The 19,896-nt window shown below is 40.9% G+C and overlaps 1 protein-coding gene across 1 annotated transcript in view; it reads right to left on the reverse strand.

Annotated features, from left to right (window-relative positions):
• loxl1 (lysyl oxidase-like 1) overlaps positions 1-19,896 on the reverse strand; it is a 112,764-nt gene that overhangs the window by 25,086 nt on the left and 67,782 nt on the right. The gene's annotated exons all lie outside the window — the stretch shown is intronic.

A 19,896-nucleotide genomic window follows, 5' to 3' on the forward strand; every position in this document is an offset into this window, starting at 1 on the left:
TTCATTCCACATTCTTTTATTCTTTTCCCTTGTACTATCTCAACGCACAGAAGTAATGAAATGATTTGTAGATAGCATGCAAAATAAAGCTTTTCATTGTACCTTGGTACATGTGACAATTATAAACCAATTTAGCAATTTTTCATTATTCCAGATACAAAACCTTGTATTTATTACTTGGCCTCTGAAATAAGGCCATTAAGGTGTTACTTATGAATGTGTATGATGTGAATTTAAAAAAGACTTAGCCAGTACTCGTTGGGAATGGACTGTCCTTAGCCCAGTACACATTTGCTTAGCTACTGCAGTGTTGCCAAAATGCCCTGCTGTTCCAATGTTGGAACTGCACCATGTAGTCAGAGCAACTTTGCTGCACTTGGCTTCCGAGACTACCTTCTAGTGCCAATGTGCGAAATAATCTATTACCTTAATGAATAAAAGAAATATCACAAGGTCAAAAATTCAGGACCAGAGATTTGAACACCAGCTGACACTAACGGCGTGTAGATTAGATGATTCATTTGCCCCCAACTCCACCAGGGATGGTCCCAAGCACGGCTGCAAAAGGGTGGGTGGGGGCCGAGCAACCTGATCCTGTAAAAACCGACAGCTACAGAAGCTCCAAAGACCTCATCCCTGGGAGAGGAAGGATATTCACCTAGAAGACATATGATGCTGTGTGGTTAAAGTGGAAGCCACAAAACCAATTAACCTGCGGTCCAAGATGGAGAACTCTGGCAGGCTGCAGTCAGCGCCCTATGGGCTGAAAGAGAACTTATCCCTAGTGTGGAAGTGAGTGATAGAACCTGGGGGGAGTTGATGGTAATGTGAGGAAGATAAAATGGGTTAAGGTAGGTGCAATGGGTTATTGATGGTCAACATGGACTCAGAACTAAAGGGTCTGCAGCTGTGCTGGATCTCTGTATCCTTGGGCTGTGACAGTTATTGACACAAACTTCCTTAGATGTTTATGAAGCTCGGCATGTCATCTAAAACTCTGACAAACTTCTACAGATGTGTGGTGGAGAATATATTGACTGGCTACATTACAGCTTGATATGGAAACACCAATGGTTTTGAATAGAAAGGCTTACAAAAAGTAATGGATACAGTCTCGCCCATCACAGGTAAAGCCTTCCCACCATTAAACATGCTTACATGGAGTGCTGTCACAAGAAAGCAGCATACATTATCAAGGAACCCCTCTATCCAGGCTGTGCTTTCTTCTTGCTGCTGCCAGCAGGACCAGGTTCAGGAACAGCTATTAACCCCCCCCCCCCACAAACTATTAAGCTCTTAATACGGGGGGGGGGGGTTATAACTTCATTCACCCCTTCATTGAACTGTTCACATAACCTATGGACTCACTTTCAAGGAATCTTCACCTCAAGTTGTTGATATTGATTGCTCATTTATGATCATTATTATTAATTTTTCCCCAGCCCAAGCTGGTAAAATCTGAGGTACAGGCATAGGCAAGCATGCTTATTTGTCAATTGCTAGGAACTTTCAGAATATTCTAAGTGGTGTTTAGAATTGTGACTTTCTGAAGATTTACAAAGATATTGCGTATTAGTGTTACTGCGTAGTGACTTTTGGATGACACCAGTTGTAGATATTACAATCGGAACAATATATGCCTTGCTCGCGTTCCAAAATCTTTCAATTTCCTCAATTCAGCATATTTCTGGTGTTTTTCAAATTGATTTCTGTAAGTTGTGTGTGTTTGGAATGGCTGTATCTATTAAATAAGTTGTTCTTGCTTGTTTATCCTGTTATTACTATATCCGGATGGTTATAATGGATTGTCTTATCTGTAATATCTGCTCAGTCATGATTTGTGGTAGTCTGACTCTAAATGTTTACCACTTGATTGTGTCTGCGTAAGTAATCAGATTGTGCAAACTACTATAGGATCCTGTAATGTGTTGGATTTTTTCTGGTTTTTCTCAGCACTTTCTACATTTATCACCTTGAAGTTGTTGGCCTTTCATGTATTTTTAATAATTTTTGTGCTAACTACTCAGTCCTGATTATTATTTCTTTATTTTTCTTTCTTTTTTTGCAGTTTCATTGCTTGCCTGGCCTGCCGGGTGCAGTCTTTCATCGATTTTATTGTGGTGCTTGTACTTACTATGAATACAACAAGAAAATGAATCTCAGAGTCGTATATGGTAATATATACTGTACTTTGATAATAAATTTACTTTGAACTTTGAACAATGCACTTCTGCGTATGCTCCAATGTATATGTGCCAAATAAAGCCATCCTCATTAAAATCTTTAAATCATTACAAATCTGCAGCTCAATGATTAATTTAAATATCAAACATATCATACAGGACAAACTAATTTTCTCTTTTTGATGCAGGCGCCATTCTGTTGGGACACTGGCAGGCCATGCATTCACTGCTAACCTCACACCATCAGAAGGCAGTTATGAGTTAACAACATTACGATGGATCTGTGGTCACATTAGGTACAGATGACAGATTTCCTTCTCTGATAGTTATTAGTGAACCAGGCGGGTTTTTACAAGAAGCTAGTTATTTAATTTTAAACATTGTTGTACAAATTTATTTAATGAACGGTCAGAACCATAAATAGCATCATTAAAATGCTTAGATTCCTTTATTTCTACCGCAATAAAATCTCTTGGTAGGTTCACACAATTTCTTGCATGACACAGTTTTACAGTATCAATAAAACAATCAGCAGGAATATCTTAATGTTCCAAAGTGCTTCACTAGCACATAAACTGTGCACAGATGGACGCACTAGAACAAAGATACATAGATGCTTGGAGGGAACATTAACACTATCCTATCACAGTCAATAGCAGGAAGTGGCTTCAAGAACAAGTCTACTGTAGACTAATTTCTGGGATGTGAAGCTAATTCCAAGATACTAGAGTACTGTGCAAAAGTCTTAGGCACATACCTATAGCTAGGTTGTCTAAGATTTTTGCATGATACTGTAGTAACTTTATGTATTACACTGTAGCGCTGCCACAAAAAAATCTAATTTCATGAGATACATGAGTGATGATAAACCCAATTCTGAGGGATCAGGGAGAGAAAACTCATGGTTGGGAAAAGGGGAAGGGTGAGGGGAGGGAGTGGGAAGTAAAAGAGAGACATTCTGTAATGATTAATAAACCAATTATTTTGAATCAAATGACTTTGCCTGGTGTCTCAGGGCTGTGTCTGTCAGTACCCATACCACCCTCCCCCACCGCCCTGGCACTCCTCCTATGTCACCTGTCCCTCAACTCTCCCAACATCTTTCACTCCTGCTAGCTTTACAAACTCGCTCACTGCTCTACATTGACAAATATAGTCCTGTGCGAAATCCTCGGGATTTCCCTCTCTCTCTCTCTCTCTCTCTCTCTCTCTCTTTCTTTCTCTCTCTCTCTCTCTCTCTCTCTCCCTCTCCTATACAGTATAGATCTCTCTAAGACTTTTGCACAGTACTGAACACTAAACCCTGGAATGAAAACATGGCCCCATCACATTCCTTTATTTCTACCACAAGAAAATGTCTTGGTAGGTTCACACAATTTCAAGACATTGCATCCATATTCTTTTGAATTTAGAAGAATCTTTGAAGAGCTTTGAAAATGAAGGCAATCTTATTGGAGCATAGAAAAATCTGAGAGGACATGACATGACAGGATAAATGCTGAGATACCTCCACTAGCGGGAGAATCTTGAGTGTAAGAACGTTGCTCCAAGTTTAGAGAGTTATTTAACAACATGACATGCCAGAACTTCTCGTTGAGCATGGCGAATCTCTAGAATTCTCTACCCCAAAGGTTAAGTAGGACTACAACCAGCAATCATGAGTTAAGGGTGAAAGGTGAAAAGTTTACGAGAAACATGAGAGGCAACTTCTTCGCTTAGAGGTGTATGAGTGTGGAACAAGCTGCCAACAAAAGTGGTGCATGCATGCTCAATTTCATCGTTTATGTGAAGTTTGGATAGGTGCATGGATGGTTAGGGGTATGAAGGTCAATGGGAGTAGGCAGTTTAAATGGATCAGCACAGACTAGATGGGCCAAAGAGCCTATTTTATTGCTGGACTTTTCTATGACTCCACGACTTGGAGAAATGGGTTCATTGGGGCTACTTAAAGGGGTGCTAGATACATTTTTCAAAGATTGCGGAATTGAGGGCAATGGGAATATGAAATGAGGAAATGAAGGCATATCAGCCATGATCATATTGAATGGCAGGTCAGGCTTGAGGAGCTGACTGGTCTTTTGTTTTCTTATGTCTTTTGCCAGCTGCATCCAGAAATACTAAATGGAAGACTTTCTCCTCAATACCTGCCAGTGAAGAAGCCAGTTTTCATGCTGGGTCTAAACTTATGGATATAATTTACATGATTAAACTTTCTTCTATTCAAAGTAATTTGGCAAAATAATTCTGCTTCTATTTGAAGTGTTGGCTGTAGCTGATGTGAGATAGATATTGCAATTGGCTGAGTAAATCCTTTCGGAAGAGAAGCCTCCAACTCATTGGCAAAATGGAAGGTCAATGTTAATGAGTGTGACTGACAACATTTCTAGAGGTGAGCCATTACACAGGAAGCAATAAATTTGTTAGTAATCTGACCTTTGGTGTAGTGAAAAAGAAAGAATTAAATTCCTAATGTGAGTCTCACATTTTATCAACGCAACTCAAAAGGGTTTTAAAGCCAATTGGAGACAAACAACTGAAGATGCTGGAATCTGGGACTACACACAAGGCACTGGAGAAACTCTGCAGCCAGGCAGCATCTATGGAGGGAAATGGATTATCAATGTTTTGGGTCAAGACCCTTTATCTGTACTAAAAGAAAGAGGGAAGATGGCCACCATAAAGAGAAGCAAAGGGAGCTACCTTCCTTTCCTATCAGATTCCATCACCTACTGAACTTTGCTGCTTCCAACAATCCACCCCCATCTGTTATTCCCACTTTTCCCTCCTCCTCCTCAACTATGTCCACCTATCACTGGCTAGCTCTTGCTCCACCTCTTCCCTCTACCTTTCTATCAAGCCCCTTCCCCTCTTATCTTTCAGTCCTGATAAAGGTTCTCTCCCCAAAGTGTTCTCTGCCCATTTCCCTCCGTAGATGCTGCCTGACCTACTGAGCTCCTCCAGCACAAGTGCTGCTGTTCATGATTGTAAAGATAGCAAGTACTTTAGAAATGAAGTCAGCATTGGTGGTGTTGAAAAATTTCCAATCACAGATTATTTAGTACATACTTAATTTTCTGAGGAACGAAGTGCAATACTTGGAAAATGCCTATGGCAATGGAATAAAAATATGCACCATTCTCTGACAGAGAAACGAAAGGTGAGATATAGGCTATTGTATAAAGCTCTCTGCTTGCACAATGCATACCACAACAAGCTAGATAATACATCCTGAGGGCAATATCTTTAAGTTTGATCAAAAGAGTAGAACCGTTATCATCCAGTCCAGTTGTGTGCCGGGTTATAACAAACATAAGGACCATACTGATAGGAATGTTTGACTTGGAAAGCAAGACCACTTGGCACAAAAAGTGATGACAGCTTGAAAGTAACTTCTCTTCCCCTCCACTAACACTATGACGCATGGAGAACATGCACAAAATGTTTTCCTCAATACAGCTGGCAAGAGAAACAACGACCTGGTGCCAACATTATCCGCCTTCTAATGATCTCATAAGGAGCTGCTGGGGACATTCAGTAAGTTGGATTTGTCTGAGAGGAGAATTTCCTACTGCCAGTCAGAAAAGGGGAAGCATATTCAGCTAACAAAGCCAATTGATGAGTTGAATTCTATACCTTGTGAGTCTTTGCACTATACAGCGGCATGCAAAAGATTGGGCACCTCTGGTCAAAATCTCCGCTACTGTGAATAACTAAGCAAATAAAAGATGACCTGATTTCCAAAAGGTGTAAAGTTAAAGATGACACCATTTCTTTAATATTTTAAGCAAGATTACTTTTTTTTTAATTCCATCTTTTAGTTTCAAAATAACAAAAAAGGAAAAGGGCCTGAAGCAAAAGTTTGGGCACCCTGCATGGTCAGTACTTACTAACAACCCCTTTGGGAAGTATCACAGCTCGTAAGCGCATTCTGTAGCCAGCTAAGAGTCTTTCAATTCTTGTTTGGGGGATTTCTGCCCATTCTTCCCTGCAAAAGTCTTCTGGTTCTGTGAGATTCTTGGGTCGTCTTACATGCACTGCTCTTTTGAGGTGTATCCACAGAATTTCGATGATGTTTAGGTCAGGGGACTGTGAAGCACCATGACAAAACCTTCAGCTTGCGCCTCTTGAGGTCGTTCAATGTGGATTTTGAGGTGTGTTTAGGATCATTATCCTGTTGTAGAAGCCATCCTCTTTTCATCTTCATCTTTTTATTTTTACAGACAGTGTGAAGTTTGCTTCCAGAATTTGCTGGTATTTAAATGAATTCATTCTTCCCTTTACCAGTTAAATGTTCCCTGTGCCACTGGCTTCAACACAAGCCCAAAGCATGATCAATCCACCCTTGTGCTTAACAGTTGGAGAGGTGTTTTTTCCATGAATTCTGCACCTTTTTTTCTCCAAACATACCATTGCTCACTGCAGCCAAAAAGTTCTTCATCAGTCCACAGGACCTGTTTCCAAAATGCATCAGGCTTGTTTAGATGTTCCTCTGACGCTGAATTTTCTGGTGAGGACGCAGGAAAGATTTTCTTCTGATGACTCTTTCGTGAAGGTCATATTTGTGCAGGTGTCGCTATACAGTAGAACAGTGCACAACCACTCCAGAGTCTGCTAATCTTCCTGAAGGTCTTTTGCAGTCAAACAGGGGTTTTAATTTGCCTTTCTAGCAATCCTACAGGCAGTTCTCTCGGAAAGTTTTCTTGGTCTTCCAGACATCAACTTGACCTCCACCGTTCATGTTAACTGTCATTTCTTAATTACATTACAAACTGAGGAAACAGCTACCTCAAAACGCTTTGCTATCTTCTTCTAGCCTTCTCCTGCTTTGTGAGCATCATTTATTTTAATTTTCAGAATGCTAGGCAGCTGCTTAGAGGAGCCCATGGCTACTGATTGTTAGGATAAGGTTTGAGGATTCAGAGTATTTATAAAGCTTTGAAATTTGCATCACCTGTCCTTTTCTAATGATGACTGTGAACAAGCTATAGCCCTAACAAGCTAATTAACGTCTGAGACCTTGGTAAAAGTTATCTGAGAGCTCAAATCTCTTGGGGTGCCCAAACTTTTGCATGATGCTCCTTTCCTTTTTTTCCATTCGAAAATTGTGCAAAACAAAAATAATACACTAATCTTGCTTAAAATGTTGAAAAGAATGTTTCATCTTTATGACTTTTGGAGATCAGTTCATCTTCTACTCACTTAACAATTCACAGTAACAGAAATTTTGACCAGGGGTGCCCAAACTTTTGCATGCCACTGTATGTGTTGTACAAGAACAGCTAGGATAATCATTGAAGGAGGGGAGAAGGTAAATGGCCCCTCAATTCGACTCCACCATTTAGTAGGAAGCTGATCGTATGCTTTCGTTCTTTTCACCTCAGTTCTATTACTCCAATCCCAATGATGGTTCACAACTCAAAACACTGACCATCTATTTCTTTCTATAGATGTGGCCTGACATAACCAGTTCCTCAGTTGCTGTTATGCTCTATATTCCACAATCTGCAGTCTCTCCTATCTGTCTTAGTTCTATTACTAATTGGTAACTGAGCAACCCCACTGGATCTGCAGCCTCTGCGAAGAATTTCTCAGTGAAGAAATTAATCTTTACCTGTCTCCAAAGGCCAACTCTTTATTCTGAGTCTGTGCTCCCTAGTTTTTTTTTAAACCTGACAGCCTACTCAGCTTATTTCTTTCAATATGATCACCTCTAAAAGTATAGCCTCCTTGTTCAATTTTTCCACTTGACTAGGGCAGGTTGCCACTTATCTGAACTGATTCATGACCTACAGACTCACTTTCAAGGACTCTACGTCTCATGTTCTCAATAGTTTTTTATTATATTGCACACTGGTTGTTTGTCAGACTTTTTTTTTACATATAGGTTTTCATAGCTTCTATTCTATATCTTTATTTTCCTGGGAATGTCTGCAAGAAAATTAATCTCAAGGTACCTGTAGTATATGGTAACATATATGTACTTTGATAATAAATTTACTTGACGTAGACTTAAATTATATAGAGCGGGCATGAAGGTGTCCTGGAGTGACAAGACTGTCCTACACATACTGTACTTTATAAGATGAGGAATGATCTCACTGAAATATATAAATTAGAAAGGTAGAGGTCATTTCACTAGTGTAGAGGATGTAAAACAAAGAGGGGCCAATTTAGGAGAAGGGGGCAGCTATTTGGGATGACATTACACCACAGACAATGCATCCTCAGTCACTGAGTGTTTTCTATAAGACCACAGACAGAGCAGCAGAATTAGGCTGTTTGGATCATCAAGTCCACTCCACTGTTCAATCATGGCTGATGTATTTTCCCTCTCAATCTCATTTTCCTGCCTTTTCTCTGTGGCATTTGATGCCCTTATTAATCAAGAACCTATTGACCTTTGTTTAAAGTATGCCCAACGGCTTGACCATTACAGACACCTGTGGCAATGTATTCCACAGATTCACCACCCTCACATGGGGATAGATACAAGATAAGTTTGTGAGGATAAAGCATTTCAGATTAAACTCAGTCTGGGGAAGCATGAGGTTATTCCAAGTCCAATCTAAAGAAAGAAACACTTGGTATTTTTTCCCTAATCCAAGTGACAAAAAAATAAAAAGTAAACAAACGAAATTGACCAGGAGCTACATCGCATCCACTAAAAGTTATCAAACAGAGATGCTGGAAATAATCAAGCAGACAGGCAGCTTCTGTGGAAAGAGGAACAGAGTTAATGGCTTAGGTCAATCAGTAATGCTCATAGTCCAAATGAGAAGATTATATGGGCCTGATGCAGGGGCATCAGCAAACAAGACCAAACTTTGCCAGCATCTTGAGGATCTGCACAATAGTAAATTGGAAGCCTGTAGCATTTGTGGAGTGAGCTGCCTTCAGAAGGTCCACTGTTCATTGTTCTGGGTTGGATCTTCCATCAACCAATGAGCTTGCAGTTGGGAGTACAGGGATTCCTCAGGCTGCAGAAGACCCAGTTTACAGAAATCCAGCCTTATAGATCTTTGTAGTGTCCTTGATGCAGCATTTATCCACTTGAAAAGAGACTGGTGTATTTATTTTGGATTGATACACGTGCTTATGAGCCATTCTGCTAACTTAAGGCCTCACCATGCAGGGCAGGCAGGGAATAGGAAGAACAATGCATTGATCCCATAAATTTTCAAATTATTTTTCATGGCAGTAATAATAAGAAATTGCTTTATTATTCATTACCAACTGGATGTATTGGTGAATATTTGATGAAATTAATGAATTCTATGAACTGTATGCAGAGCAATATGGGTAGCTACAGAAAACCGACACATTTCACTTAGGGAAAAATCAGTTTACAGCGAGACATCCGAAGTCTCATATGTCCCTCTGTTCCTGCACATCCTTTAGAACTGAACCACCTAATATGTTCAGTCTTCATTATCCCTCCACTCCCTTTTAATTTTAAATGCCCGAAGGTACAAGTTCTGAGTTCCCATTCATTCAAATTGGACAAGTGATTTTAAATGCGCTTAGTATGCTAAATAGTCAGAGGAAAGATTACGAATAATAGCTCAGAAATTCATTCTCCATCTATGAAGATAAAGCTGTACACAATGAAAACTGCCTCAGAATTCAAGGTTAATGGAAGGGTGGAGAGACAATGAACAAGACTTTGTCGCTGTTGTAGAGTGTGTTGAATGTGACCGACTGGGAGTAAAATGTGAAGTATATTGTCTTTTTCCCCCTCACCTAATTCTCCACTGCATTCATGTTAAATGGAAGCATTGGTAATGTTCAGGCAGCAGAGATGCTCCTTTGATGTAAAATTGGGTCTGATCAAACCAAAATATTTTCAGTGAAGCCACAAGAGTCTGCAGACGTTATGATACGGAATAAGTGATTCTGGAGGAACGTAGTGGGCCGAACAGCATCTATGGAGGAGGGGGAAGGAACTGTCAACATTACAGATCAAAATGCTGCACCGGAAATGTGGGTCAATCTCTTTCTCACTCTAAAATCTCCTTGCATGTTGCTCTCCCTGCTGTCCACCAGCATTGTTCTTCCTATTCCCTGCCTGCCCTGCATGGTGAGGCCCTAAGTTAGCAGAATGGCTCATAAGCACGTGTATCAATCCAAAATAAATACACCAGTCTCTTTTCAAGTGGATAAATGCTGCATCAAGGACACTACAAAGATCTGAAACCACTCACTAATTCCGGCAGTCAGTACAACGTCTGGCTTCCCATTTCTGCATTAGAGAGGTTATATTGCTGACCCAGTTTCATTCTCTCCTACACAATGGCTAACAATTCAGTTACAGAGGCATCTTTGTCCCTTTATTAGTTATCATGACTTTGGGCAAAGAGTTAGAATGATTGGCAGAAACTGCAAAATCTTTTATCCACATTGATACAGTTCAGCCTTTGTGGTGGTGAACTTTTGACTTTTTTGTGACAAATATTTTACATAGCTTGCCGTCTTGGCTTTGCATAATTATGGATGATCTGCAAACTCCTCAGCCAAGAGGAAAAGCTGCATTATTGTGATTCAGGGTTGCGGCTCAGTTTTTCTTGGGAGATTGAATGTTACTGACAACTCACTGGAATTTGCTACCATTTAGTGCTTACAATGGGTGGCTCAATGGAGAGTTGCTTGTGACTTATTTGGTAGTAGTACCCCTCCCCTGTGAATCAGAGGGTTCTGAGAATGACTCTGCCCCAGTATAGAAACATAGACTGCTACTCCAGTATCCCAGAAGGATATGAAACCACTCACTAGTTCTGTAGTCAGTACAACCTCTGGCTTCCCATTTCAGCGTTAGATACGGATTATAATTAAAACTATCATATATAAGAGCAGAATTAGGCCATTTAGCCCATCAGGTCTGCTCCGCCATTTCACCATGGCCAATCCATTTTTCCTGTCAGCTCCAATCTCCCACCTTTTCCCCTTATCCCTTCAAGCCCTGACCAGTCGAGAATATATCAAGCTCTGCCTAAAAGACTTGGCCTCCACAGGTGCCTGTGGCAACAATTTCAACAAATTGACCACCCTCTGACTAAATAAATTCCTTTTCATCTCCATTTTAAAAGGACACCCATTATTTTGAGGCTGTGTCATCTAGTTTTAGACTCCTCCAACACAGGAAACATCCTCTCCATATCCACTCTATCAAAGCCTGATAGGTTTCAATGAAGTCACCCCTTATTGTTCTGAATTCTAGTAAATACAGGCCCAGAGCCATCAAATTCTCTTCATGTGACAAACCATTCAATCCTTGAATCATTTTCATGAACCTCCTTTGAACCCTCTCCATTTTCAGCACATCCTTTCTAAGATAAGGTGCCCAAAACTGCTCACATTACTCCACATGAAGCCTCACCATTGTTTTAAAAAGTTTCAACATTACACCTTTGGTTTTCTACTTCGGTCCTTTTGAAAGTTATGCAAGCATCTCATTTCTCTTCCTCACCAGACTCAACTTGGAAATTAACCTTTTGGGAATCCTGCACAAAGATTCCCAAGTCACTTTGCACCTCCAATTTTTATATTTTCTCTCCATTTAGAAAATAGTCAACCCTTTCATTCCATTTACTGAAGTGCATGACGATACACTTTCCAACACTGTATTCTGTCTGCCACTCCTTTGCCCATTCTCTTAATCCAAGTCCTTCTGTAGCCTTTCTACATCCTCAAAACTACCTATCTTCATATTGTCTGCAAACTTTGCAATAAATCCATCAATTCCATCATCCAAATCAATTGTAGATTATGTTGCTTCGCCGTCTTCATTCTCTCCTGCGCAATGGCTAGCAATTTAGCTGCTGGGGCTTCTCTATCTCTTTTTGTATGTTACTGTGGGCAAAGAGTTAAAATGGATTGGCACAAACTGTACGATCTTTTATCCATATTGATACAGCGAGAGAGATGTCAGTTCTGGATACAATATTAAATCAATGCCCCTTCTTCTCTAACAGGTGAGTGTGAAAAACAATTGGTACTACTTCAAAGATGATGCCGCTCTCTGATATTTAGTCTTCAGTCAAATGTTAGAGAAGTAGATTATTTGATCCATGCTGCATTGTTGTTTATGAGCACTTGACTGACTTCTGCCCTTCCTGCATTACAATGTTGGCTATGCTTAAGACGACCTTGAAAGAATTGCAAGAGCTGAGAGTACAATGCTGTCCGTGACAACATGCTGGGTGAAATGTTGGCAATGGGCAGGTAAGGTGATAAGGTGGCGACGGGCAAGCAAGGGGATAAGTTGAGCGAGGGAAAAAGGGATGAGGAATTCCCATCTTTTTTTTCTCTATTCCTGCTGCCCAAAACATTGACTGTACTCTTTTCCATTGAAGCTGTCTGGCATGCTGAATTTCTCCAACATTTTGTGTGTGTTGTTCGGATTTCCAGCATCTGCAGATATCTCATTTGTGAAAGTAAGACTGGTTACATTGCTGATTCATGCTCCCAAGAACAAACCTACTGCCCAGTCCACAGGCTTGTAGGTTACACTTGCCGTTTCATCCATGCTGTTCTTGAATACTTTGAGGATTTCACCCTCAACCACCCTTTTAGGCCATGGGTGATAAAGATCCATGAAGTTCTCTCCAAACCACAGTAGCGTTGCAGTTAGCGTGACACTATTACAGCTTGGGGCATCGCAGTTGGAGTACAATTCCAGCACTATCTGTTAGGAGTTTGTATATTCTCCCCATGACCGCATGGGCTTTCTTTCCCAACCAACCATACTTTGCTCCTCTGACAAAACAGAAGGACAAACAGACTGTATAACAACTCATATTCTCATAGACAACATAGAAACAGGCCCTGCTGCCCACCAACCAGTTCATAGCCTATCATACCTTGGCGATTCAAGATGCTTCTTAAACATCATGAGAGCAGCCATCTCCACCACCTTCCTAAACAGTGCACTCCAGATTACAACCGCGCTCTAAATGACAAAATGTTTCCTCAGTTCATTTCACTCTTAAGTTCTTTCCCCTGCAACCTAACCAATTGATCTGAAGTGACAACCACCCAGGACATGCTCTCTTCTCATTACTACAATCAGGGACGAGGTCCAGGAGCCTGAAGATTCACGTTTGATGCTTTAGGAACAGCTCCTTCATCTCCGCCATCAGATTTCTGAATGGTCCATCAAGTCAAGTCAACTTTTATTGTCATTTCAACCATAACTGCTGGTACAGTGCATAGTAAAAATGAGACAACATTTTTCAGGGCCGTGGTGTTACACGACTCAGTACAAAAAACTAGACTTAACTGCGTAATAAAAAAAACCAGAGAAAGCTACACTAGACTACAGATCTACACTGGACTGCATAAAGTGCACGAAAACAGTGCAGGCATTACAATAAATAATAAACAGGACAGTAGGGCAAGGTGTCAGTCCAGGCTTTGGGTATTGAGGAGTCTGATGGCTTAGGGGAAGAAACTGTTACATAGTCTGGTCATGAGAGCCCGAATGCTTCAGAGCCTTTTCCCAGATGGCAGGAGGGAGAAGAGATTGTATGAGGGGTGCACGGGGTCCTTCATAATGCTGTTTCCTTTGTGGATGTAGTGTGTAGTGTAAATGTCCGTGATGGCAGGAAGTGAGACCCCAATGAGCTTCTCAGCTGACCTCACTATCCGCTGCAGGGTCTTGCGATCCGAGATGGTGCAATTCCCGAATCAGGCAGTGATGCAGCTGCTCAGGATGCTCTCAATACAACCCCTGTAGAATGTGATGAGGATGGGGGGGATGGGAGATGGACTGTCCTCAGCCTTCGCAGAAGTAGAGATGCTGCTGGGGTTTCTTTGCTATGGAGCTGGTGTTGAGGGCCCAGGTGAGATTCTCCGCCAGGTGAACACCAAGAAATTTGGTGCTCTTTACGATCTCTACCAAGGAGCCGTTGATGTTCAGTGGGGAGTGGTCGCTCCGTACCCTCCTGAAGTCAACAACCATATCTTTTGTTTTGTTCACATTAAGAGACAGATTGTTGGCTCTGCACCAGTCCGTTAGCCACTGCACCTCCCCTCTGTGAGCTGACTCATCGTTCTTGCTGATGAGACCCACCACGGTCGTGTCATCGGCCAACTTGATGATATGGTTCGAGCTGTGTGTTGCAGCACAGTCGTGGGTCAGCAGAGTGAACTCATAAATGCTACTTCACTACTTTGCTTTCTTTTTGAACTACAGATTTATTATATTTATATATACACACATATAACACTGCAACGTATAGTATTGTTTAGAGCATTGCAATGTACTGCTGCTGCAAAACAACAAATTTCACAACATATGTGATAATAAACCTGATTCTGACTGGCCCAACACCCAATTCCCAACTGTGATACAGGAGATAGCACACGAGTTTCTTTGTTGAAAAATGACTGAAAATTGCATGTGGAAATTAGGATTGCTTTATGGAATATCAAAGCACTCTCACTGAGCGATTTGTATAGTAAATGCTTAAACTGACAGCATTAAAGGATTAAACGTATTGATGCCAACTAATGTTATAGTCAATCTTGTAACAAAGTAATAACATTTCACTTGGCTTTAAAAGCAAGATAGTTCCGAGCTGAGCAATTTCAATTGTTCCAAAGGAAAACCATTTTGTTTTTTTTCCCTGTGAAAATATACTAAATTGATGAAACTGGAAAATCTGTACTTCAACTGTGCAGCTCATGTGAACTCTACTGCATTTAGTTAGAAATGCTTCATCCCATAAATACAGAGGGACTCAACATTAATATTAATCCTGTCACAAAGTTATACAGCGTGGGAACAGGATCCTTGGCCACCAGGTTCACTCTGACCATTAAACACCTACTTGCATTGATCCTACTCTAATTCAATCTGTTTGTTGACGGGAAGAAGCTGCTCCTAAAACACTGAGAGTGTTTTGTGGTTTACTGACTCCCGGTTGTTTTTATCAAAAGTACATATATGTCACCACACACAATCTTCAGATTTGTTTAATTGTAGGCATACTCAGTAAATCCAAGAAACTTAACAGAATCAGTGTAAGATCACAGCCACAAGACAGATAACAACCAATGTGCAAAAGACAGCAAACTGTGCAAATACACAGAGGGGAGGGTTTTAACTGTGATGGACTGGGCCAAATCCACTACTTTTTGCAGGATTTTCCGTTCAAGGCACTGGTGTTTCTATACCAGGTTATGATGTGACTAGTCAATATACCCTCCACTACACTTCTATAGAAGTTAGTCAAACTATTAGATGTCATGCCGAATCTTCGCAAACTTCTTGGGAAGTGGAAGCGCTGCTTTACATGCTGGGCCCAGGACATGATAACACCGAGGAATTTAAAGTTGCTGACTTTCTCCAACTCTGAACCCCCAATGAGGCCTAACTCATGGACCGTGCACTTCCTCCTCCTGAAGTCAATAAAGAACTCTTTGGTCTTGCTGACACTGAGTGCGAGGTTGCTGTTGTGGCACCACACAGTGAGAGTTTCAATCCCCCTCCTCTATGCTGATTTGTCACCAACTTCAATTCAGCCAATGATAGTGGTGTCATCAGCAAACTTAAATATGGCATTGGAGCAATGCTTAGCCTCACAGTCATAAGTACAAAGCAAATAGAGCAGGGGGGTAAGCACACAGCCTTGTGGTGCACCTGTGCTGATGAAGATTGTAGAGGAGATGTTGTTGCCAATCCAAACTAACTGGGGTCTGCAAGTCAGGAAACTGAGGAACCAATTGCACAAGGAGGTATTGAGGCAAAGGTCTTGAAGCTTATTTATTCGTTTTGAGGGGATGATAGTATTGAAAGCCAAGCTGTAGTCAATAAAGAGCACCCTGATGTATGCAGTATTGTTGTCCAGAGTTGAATGAAGAGCCAATGAAGTGGCATCTGCTGTGGTCCTAGTGTGCCAGTTGGTAAACTGGAGCAAATCCAAGTCGCTTCTCAGGCAGGAGTTGATGTGTTTCATCACAACCTCTCAAAGCACTTCGTCACAGTGAATGTAAATGCTATGGGATGATAGTCATTGAGGCAGGTTACCATGTTCTTCCAAGGCACCTGCCAAAGCGAGAGGTTAGAGGTATCGGTGAAAACTCCAGGCAGTTGGTCAGCACAGGTCTTTAGTACTTTGCTGGACCAGATGCTTTCCATAGGTTTATCCTCTGGAAGGATGTTCTCACTTTGACCTCAGAGACTGAAATCACAGGGTGACGGGGGGTTGCGGGATTTCATGCTTCTGCTTCCTTAGAAGTTTTGTGAAGATTCTGCATGACATCTAAAGCACTGACAAAATAACATAAATGTGTGATAGAGAATATATTGACCGGTAGCATCATGGAAACACCAATGCCCTTGAACAAGTCCTACAAAAAGCAGGGGATACAGCCCAGTACATCACAGGTAAAGTCCTCCCCACCATTGAGCACATCTACAAGGGTGCTGTCACAGGAAAGCAGCATCCATCATCAGGGATTCCCAACACCCAAATCTTGCTCTCTTCTCACTGCTGCCATCAGGAAGGTGGTACAGGAGTCTCAGGACTCATACCCCCAGGTGCATGAACAGTTTACTACCCCTCAACCATCAGGCACTTTATCCAGTGGGAGTAAATTCAAACTTCACTTGCCCCATCAGTGAGCTATTCACATAACCTATAGTCTCATTTTAAGGTCTCTTCATTTCATGTTCTCAATAATCTTTCTTTCTTTCTTTTTTATTATTATTATTATTATTATTTCTCTTTTTTATTTGAACAGCTTGTTGGCTTTTGAACATTGGTTGTTTGTCCTCGCTGTTAGATGCAGTCTTTCATTGATTCTGTGATGATTCTTGGATTTGCTGAGCATGCCTGCAAGAAAACATCTCACGGTTGTATATGGTGACATGTGTTTACTTTGGTAATAAATTTACTTTTTAAACTTTGAACTAATGTGCAGGGTCCAGGGCAGATCCTATAAAACGATAATGCCGAGGAATTTAAAGTTGCTGACCCTCACCACCTCTGATCGCCTGATGAGGACTGGCACATGGACTTCCAGTCTCCTCCTTCTGAAATCAATAATCAGCTCCTTGGTCTTGCTGCCATTGAGTGAGTGGTTGCTGTTGTGGTCTGACTCAGATTTTCAATCTCCCTCCTACATGCTAATTCATCACCACCTTCGATCCAGGCAATGACAGTGGTGTCGTCAGCAAACGTAAATATGGTTTAAGTCACCATCAGATAAAGTCAAAAGCTTCCAAGTCCAAGTGTTAAACCACATTTTGTTCATTGTACCATGACTAGTATACAGTATGTGTTTATAAATTATTATTCCCAAATCCTAGGAAAAACCTGAACAGATCTAGAAGGAATTCAGAGCAGAAGCAAAAAATTACCCAACCAGAAATGCTTGCATTATTTCAAAATTTCATTGATTGTAAACGTGCTAGCTGCAATTTCAAGTACACACTTATAGCTATAAATCATGAGGATAAATGTTATAACTGCTGTTTTTTAAGCAGTTAAAAGCACTTTATGAAGAAAAATGCATGCTGAATCTAAAACAAACATAATTTGAAAAGAATCCTCAATGAATATTAACAATTGTTATTAACTACAAACCCATCAATTGTCATTACTTATTTTACTTCACACTCATTAACTTCACCTTTTCACTTACAGTTTAAATAAGATGCTAACAGGAAAATAATATTTTCAGACCAGTTTCCTTTAAGCAAATAATTACTGGGGTGTGGCATAATTTCACCTTAATTGAAATGCTTTGCCTCAGGTGATAACATGTGCTTGCAAATGCAAGAATTCTTTTCTCCTCTGTTTTTAAAGGGCCTTCTGAATCCACAATGTTAGGGATTCAGGAATTATGTAGTTTTGTAAATATAGCAGGAATTGATTCAAACAAGTACTGATCTTCAAATGCTTAATGTAAATTGCAAGCAGTAATCAGTCTGAAGTAAAAAGGATAGTTTTGCAAACAAATATTGCAGAGCATTAGGTTTTTCCAGCATCCACAATTAAATCCGGAGCGAGAGAGATTTAATAAGGGGCACTTGTGGGCTTTCGCCATTTTCTCACAGCCCAATCAAATCAGGAGTGAGAGAGGAGGTGACTCATGGGTCGCTGAGAGTGTTCTAAAAAGGAGCACTCGTAGGCTTTCTTCATTTTCTGGCAGCCCAATCAAATCACAATTCATTATCAAGGAACAAGGGGAGCAGCCAGTTGTGAGTAGACCAGTGTTAGAGGGAGAATGCTTTGGTTCATCAGCCTCCAACAAGAACAAGCTCGGACCAAGCAAGTACAGTCAGCCCTCCTAATCCGCGAGGGATTGGGTCCGGGACCCCCCGCGGATACCAAATTTCACAGATGCTCAAGTCCCTTATTCAACCTGTCTCAATGTGGTGGACATTAGGACCAGCAGCAGAGATCTGAATGCGCAGTGTTTCTGTTCACAAAAATAATCACGATAACAACTGAAAATAAAGTGAAAATAATAAAGCAATTCAAAAGCTACAATTATTACTAAGCAACGCAGTGGTTTAATTATTGGGTTTTGGAGTTTTGCGTTTTTGATCGTCCACATCAACCCGGCACGGTGGACAGCGCACTCCATAGCAACCTGTCACTGGATCGAACTCACGAACTTGCGTTCCTGAGCCCGGCGCTGAAACATACGTTCTTAAGTGTTTTATATGCATAGAAAGGTAAAATATATACTATATACAAAGACAAACGTTTGACTAACTGACGCTAAATAATACCAGATGTACCTGTTCCGACTTACTTAGTAAGAGAACTTACGATTTTTTTTTATCCTGATCCACGATAACCCAGGCACATCCTCTCGTATACTTTAAATCATCTCTAGATTACTTATAATACCTAACACAATGTAAATGCTATGTAAAATAGTTATATTGCCTTGTTTTGGGAATAATGACAAGAAAAAAAAGTCTGTACATGCTCGAACAACAAGTGCTGGAAGAGCACTTCCGGGTTTTCTTGATTCATGGTTGGTTGAATTCGCGGATAAGGAGGGCCGACTGTATCTGGGAAGCTTATTCTTCATCCGATAGCGCATAGTTGGAGCAGTGAGAATGGCTCCAGGGCCTGTGTTGTGTTCTTTGCGTGAGATGTGTTGATGGCACTGGGGCTGTACTCACTGGAATTTAGAAGAATGACGGGGAATCTCATTGAAACCTATCAAATGTTGAAAGGTCTAAATGCAGTAGATGTGGAGAGGATGTTTACGATAGTGGGGGAATTTACAACCAGTGGGCAAAAACTCAGACTAGAGGGATATCCATTTACATTGGAAATGAGGAGGAATTTCTTTAGCCAGAGGGTGGTAAATCTTTGGAATTTGAGGCCAGATCATTGGGTGTATTTAAGGAGGCAGTTGATAGTTTCTTGATTAGTCAGGGCATGAAAGGCTATGAGGAGAAAACAGGAGAATGGGGTTGAGGGAAATGGATCAGCATTGATGAAATAGTGGAGCAGACTAGATGGGACAAAAGGCCTTATTCTGCTCCTATGTCTTGTGATTTATTTACTGACCCATGGCAGGGGACTGGCTGCATAAGAGATGTGGTGGGCAAAGTGATATGACCATGAGATGGCCTCAACTGCTTCAACAAATGTAAGACAATAGCAGTCAATAGGCCTATATCAATCCAGGCAACACTATGCTTTTGTTTCAATTATTGTGACCAAGTCCAAGGAAGCTTGAGAGA

Source organism: Hypanus sabinus, chromosome 21 (genome assembly GCF_030144855.1).
Source record: "Hypanus sabinus isolate sHypSab1 chromosome 21, sHypSab1.hap1, whole genome shotgun sequence".
NCBI classification, from domain to species: domain Eukaryota; kingdom Metazoa; phylum Chordata; class Chondrichthyes; order Myliobatiformes; family Dasyatidae; genus Hypanus; species Hypanus sabinus.